Source organism: Eumetopias jubatus, unplaced genomic scaffold, assembly GCF_037043125.1.
Source record: "Eumetopias jubatus isolate StellerSeaLion01/CBP00866 unplaced genomic scaffold, mEumJub1_p1.0 scaffold_54, whole genome shotgun sequence".
Lineage (NCBI taxonomy): Eukaryota > Metazoa > Chordata > Mammalia > Carnivora > Otariidae > Eumetopias > Eumetopias jubatus.
In genome coordinates, this window is record NW_028274860.1 from 403,138 (window position 1) to 409,645 (window position 6,508).

The window sequence follows — 6,508 nt, forward strand, 5'->3', positions numbered from 1 at the left end:
CCTACAGGACACAGTGGATGAGTTTGTTTTGACTCCTTCAACTCTGCAAGAAGAGTGTGACAACGACCAGTCCTACAGTGCTGGCGAATTCCCATTAGATGAACAGGAATTCGGCTCTGCTCTGGATTTCGCCTGTGAATGCTCCCACACCCAAGGGGATGAAACGTCACGTGGTCCCCCAGGTAGTGTCCATGTTGTTTGTTCTGCACACCTTGTCTACACTGAGGAAGGTCATCTCTATACACGGGCGTTACAGACACACTTTGCTTTAAATCAGGACATAATGGATGTGGAGACACAGACATCAGGTGGGTCAGGGAGCCTTCAACCATCCTAGGCAGCGGCCATGCCTCTGTCAACCTGGCCCCCGTGTCAGGCCATTGAACCTATGTCATGGGTGACAAGCTCTACCCACCTCAGTAGGACATCCACAAAGTCTTGTCAGATACCCTACGTGGATCAACTGTCTTTTGTTCCATGCAATGACACTTTCTTTTTAGGATCAATATCTCTCGAGGGCCTAGACCTGTCCAATGTTTTTGGCTCACATACCTGCATATCAAGGAAAGGTGCTTTCCCTGGTTTCACTGCTCTCAGGCCCAGGCACAATCTTCTCTATGTGGGTTCAACTTAGCCAAGTGGTCATCTGAAAACAACTGTGTCATTACCTTGCCTGGATGTTCCTATGAAGCCAAGCTGGGCTCTGGCATCACTCAGACCAAATGGCTTCTGTGTCGGTAGAACACCAAAGATTCTTTTTGATTTGAGGTTTTCTACATTTGATTCATTAGCCTAGTTTCAAGAATAAATTCCTGGGAAGCATCAAGAGCCATGGTATGTCATGGAATAACCCCATTTTGCAACAACACTTCAAGAAAGTGCTTGGACTCCTCCGCAGGACCTCTGGGGAAAATATATTCGGAACTCTTTTTACAGACTCCCATCAGAGGAGGATATTGGGATAATTTGTGGGGGAGAAGAAAGTGAATTTCTGCAGCAGGTTAGGGAGCAGTCCTGTGCACTGCTCGTAAGACTTAACCTTGGCCATCCTGGAATATCCCTGCCAGAGCACTAGGGTCTTGCCCTGAGAATCTTAATGTCCTTGCAGTGTGGGTGGTCACTGTGTTGGTAATATGGGAAGTATGATTTCCTTAGTGTCACCTGCTGTCTTGGAACTGATTTTCAGAAAGTCAAGATGATCGAAGGGAAAGAAATGGACAACAGCCAATGTGCCCCAGGTAAGTGTGAAGACTGTGGACTACGAATTTTCCTGGTGACCTCTGGAGACCTCACATCGGGGATAGAGAGAAAGTGCTGCCTAGAAGTATTCCATCCATTCAGTCAATAGCAGAATATGGCCTTTAACCATGTCATCTATTTTCATGTGGTAGTTGTGTAGGTGTCACTTTCTTACTCCCTTTCATGTTGAATAACCTACAGAGAGTGGACACACATGAATTGACCAAAGCCAGGGATTCCGGTAATCAGCTGTTGTCTCCTGTGTGGTTAAAACCAAAGTGAGATGCGTATTAACTTTGTGTCTGTTTGACATCATCATGTTGGAGGAGTTTGGATAGCAAGAGAGGAAGTTGAAGAATAAATGCATGTCCCATCAGAATATTGAGAAAATATTCCTTGGAGTCAGAATGTCTGAGAGGCAGTAAGGCCTCAGGATATTTAGTCCCTTGGACACTGCATGTACAAGTCAATGCAACGTATGCAGAAGGGTTGAAGCCACTTGTTTTGATAACCTCTGTGTGCTGGGAGTCATAATTATGACATGAGTATGACAGGGATGTTTTAGTCTCCTCCTCCGTCACCTGGTTGTGAGGCCAGTGCACAGAATATCTCCTGTTCTGTCTCCCACTGCTCCTCATATCGGAGGCCACACTCTGCTCCTTATATAGGGGGATAGTTTTTCCCTCCAAGGGGACAGCCCCATTGCTTTCTGGGACCACTCGCTATCACACCCATCAACACCAGCTAGGAAGCCATGGTGTCTGATCCTCCTGGTTTGATCTTCTATCATTGTTGTCTCCCCCGGCATAGCATGGAGCCCCAGGATGTTGAAAAGAAGGAATTCCTACAGGACACAGTGGATGAATGTGTTTTCGCTCCTTCAACTGAGCAAGAAAGGCGTGACAACGGCCAGTCTTACCGTGATGGCAAATTCCTGTTTGATGAACCTGAAATTGGGTCTACTCTGGATATGGCCTATGAATGCTCCCATTCCAAAGGGGCTATAACTCCACGTGGTCCCCCAGGTGGTGTCCATATTCCTTGTTCCTCACACCCTGCCAGACTCATACACCTCTCCAGCCCAGGCCCACGAGGTCACTGCCAGACCTCCTAATTATGAATTCAGCTCGTGTCCTCTCTTGCAAGGCTCTAATTTCCATTCTTGAAACATGCCCCTGAATTTGGATGCCTGCCAAGGCTGTTGGCAGCCTTTTCTGTATCTCTGGAGATGGCACTCCCCTGGTTCACGCTCTTCACTTCGTCTGTGTCTTCATTTGTCTTATCTCATCTCAAGTCAGCTGAGAACCCGAACTGGACCACTGCTATGGGACAGTGTATGTTTCTCTGGAGCAATGCAGGGTCCTGAAACTTCCCTACCCCATGAATGGCCCCTGTTTCTTTGTAGCTTTCAAGATTGTTCTGATTTGATGGCGTGTAGAATCCATTCATTGGTTTAATCTGCATGGCTGATTCCTCTAAACCATTCACCTGTTGGAATTTCAGATGGAAAAAGCCTCAATATTGCAGCAAATGTCTAGGAAGCAGCCAGGGAGTTCCCCCAGGATCTCTGAGAAACAGAATCGGTTTGTTTGCCTAGACTCAAGATTTAGGATGCTATGAGGATGGCTTGTTTTATCAGGGATATTGCTTTAATAACTCAAGAGTACCATCCCAATTTTTGCCTGCGAGGCCTTACCTAAGCGCTCCTGGATGTTTACACTCACAGTTGCCTGGTATTGCTGTGCTTATATGTCTGTCCTGTGCTATGCAGGATATAGGAGTGGGCATCTGTGAAGGCGAATGTGCTTAACGTAATTCTTTCTCTTCATTATTTGCAGAAGACCGAACTGATCAGGAGGGTCTGGGAAGACAAGAGCCGGCTGCCCCCAGGTAACTCTGGACACTCGGGGTCTGGGGATTCAAAAGTGGCACCCGGGGAGAAGCAGAAAGTGCTGACGAGCACGGTATTATCCATGCGGTCAAGGACAAATTACCAGTTTCACAATGTTCTCTGTCTTCACCGTTGTACTGGGATTGCTTCCCATTTCTTAATGACTTCTCGAGTTGAGTAAGCCACAGTCCGCTGACCCGGGTGAACGAATATGTCACAGGGACCACGGTGCTTGCTCATTCTTGTGTGCTTTAGAGAGCCATGCACATCTGCTCTCTGTCTTTAGATTTCGCTTTTTGACATGTGTTCATAACATTAAAATATCATAGCAAGTAGACAAACCTGTTCTATGATGCCACAAGGTTGAGAGAAAGAGGGCTTCGTGGCATGAGATTTCTGTGACACTCCACTGCCCCCAGAGCTGCCCGTGCTTGGCCACTACATGCAAAACTCAACGCCCTTTGCATGGAAGGGGGAAGGCCACCATTGTGGGACTCGTGTGTTATGAGTCATAAGTGGACGGCACAGAGATAATTCAGTCTCTTTCGTCAGAAGCTTGCTATTTGGCCCGTGCACGAGCACTTATTTTCCTTTCGAACAGCTGCCCCTGTGTGAAACACAACGTGTCCCACAAAAACAAGAATCGTTTCTCTTTTTAATGGGTCCTTCCCCTCTTTGCTTTCTTGACCACTCCTTTCCGCCTTGCATCAAAGCCTGACAGGACTTATGACTTCAGATCCCTCTTAGGTTAATCTTCACTTGTCCCTACCCTGCAGGCTCAGCAGACAGCTGGTAGAGGTGGTACAGCAGGACGTCTCAAGGGACTCTCAGGATGAACACTACTTGACATACTCAGTTCTTCCCGACCTGTCTGACTCCTACTGGCCTTACAGGAGCACCACCATCTTCCTACCCGAGGAACTGGAAGTCTGTTCCTCTCTGGAAGTGACCAGTGAGTACTCCATTGTCCAGGTGATCAAGCTCCACCTGGACACTCACAAAGATCTCCTGTTCTTTGTACCCCAGACCTCTGCTGTGCCGAGAGAGGTCATCCCTGTGGGCAGGCCCTGTAGAGACAAACTGATCTGAACTGGGCTCTAGGATTGAGTTTTAAGCACAGACGTCAGGTGGGCGAGGCACATTTGCTCTCTTCTTAGTCCCAGGGCATGCCCATGTTACGTTGATTTCTCTGTCACTTCGTTGTTGGGCCAAGGCAGGCACGACAAGCTCAAATCACCTCAGCCACACGACCATAAAACCTGTCTGTCAGACCTAATTTGGATGAAATGTCTCTTTTCACCTCTAATAAGCTCTATGTTTCATCTCGGAGGTGGGTCCGTTAAGAATCTGTGCCTGCCGCAGTCACTTGGCATTCTTGTCCAGGGTTAACTGGTTTTGGTATTCTTAGCCCCATTCTCTGTCTCCTTTAGGTTTGCTTGTCTTCCTAAACAGTTGTCTGAAAACCCACCCTAAGTGTCTCTACTGATAGCTTGATTGTGTGTTTCCAGAAGCAGAGCTGTGCCTTGGCATTCTCCCACCACATGAATCAGGCCAATGTTCTGAGTAGCACCAAAGATTCACTTGAATTTGTGTGTCTGTAGTTGCATTCCATCTGTTCAGTCTCAGTGTACAAATTCCACGGAGCCTTCAACAACCAGGCTATCTGACGAGAGAAGGGTGAATGCTGCAGCGATCCTTTTAGAATGCAGGGAGGCTGGCTCCCCAGAATCTGTGTCAAAGAGAGAAGTTCAAGTGCTTGCACAGACGACAGGGGAGACTGTGATGTTAATCTCCTAGAGAGAATAAATTTCTCCAAATGGCTCAGGCCGGGAAATCAAGCCAGTTATCACATGACAATATCGGAGGCACCCTGACATATTCTTCTGACTGAACCTGTTCTCACATGGAACGTATCTGAGTGTGTGGGTAACATGAGACTCTGGATTATTAACGTACCGAGAAGGATCTCATTCATGACCAGCCCTGTCTCTATATAATTACAGAAAATCAATTCCACCATGAGGAGGAAGAAGACCAGGACCAGGCATGCCCCAGGTAACTCTGATGAATCATGGGTTGTTATTTCAGTGGTTAAACTGAAGGATTACATCTCGAGGAAAAAATAGAAATGGCCGAACATATCTATTGCATCCATTCTCCAATTACAAAGTATCTCTTTTAACTTTGATGTATGTCTTCACCTTGTAACACGGTTACGTTCCTTTTATTGACCCCTCCATTTCAATAACCTGCAGTCAGTTGAACTTTGTGAACTAATCCTTCACAGGGATTCTCCGCATTCCCCTCTTCTCTTTTTGGTAAAACCAGAGTGAGAGGCATATCTGCCTCTAACTCTTTGGTGTTACCACATTGAGGATATATTATAGGAAAAGAACACCTCCTGTCACAGTAGTTAGAGAAAGAGACACTGAAGACACAAGATGTCTCCATTTTGAAGATGCCTTTTAACACCCGCGTTCACTTGGTCAGTGAAGGTAGTATCGACAACATTTACGTAAATGTGTTGAAGTCACCTTTAGGATTATCCATGCAGGCTGTGAGTCATGACTTCCACACTAGTTCAGGTTGTTGCTCAGAAGCTTAGTTCTGTGGCCACTGCCCTGAGCACCTTCCGTTCTCTATATCTACTGCCCCCACAGCACCACACTGCCGCCTGGAACAGGAGCAGAGTTGTTGCTGTCAAAAATTGGTGTGCCCCTTTGTTATGAGTGTAATTCCCAGCTGCCCATCAAAACCGTTAGGATGGTGGGAGGTCCACCTTTCTTGTCTTAATGTTCAGATCTCCCCACCCTACCAGGTTCAGCAGGGAGCTGCCAGTGGTGGAAGAGCAGGACAACCCATGGGACTCACTGGATGAATACTATATGATTTCCTCAGCATTTCCTGGCCTGTCTGACCCCCACGGGAATTCTAGGAGGGCTGACATTCACTCTTTCCAAAATCTGGACATCTGTTCTCCTCTGGAAGCCGCTCGTGAGTCCTCCACTGTCAATGTGATAAACCTCCAACTGGCCTCCCAAGATGCCCCACTATTTTTGGTATCCAACCTCTGGTTCCGTTGAGATGTGTCATCGCTGTGTAGAAGCCCGCTAGACATAGGGATCTGAGTCAGGCCCCAGGATAGACTTTTCACCATAGACATCAGGTGAGTCAGGGACCTACCGTTTGTTCCTCATCTCCAGCCATGCTTACGGCTCCTGACAGAAGTTAGGACATTGGAGTCAAGGCAGATGTGACGAACTCACTCTCACTTGAGCTGCATATGCAGAGGTGTCTGTCTTTGTTCCTGATTTCCTTTAAATGCCTCTCCTTATCTGCACTGCTCTCCTTTGTAGACCCGAAAAACATCCCTTGAAT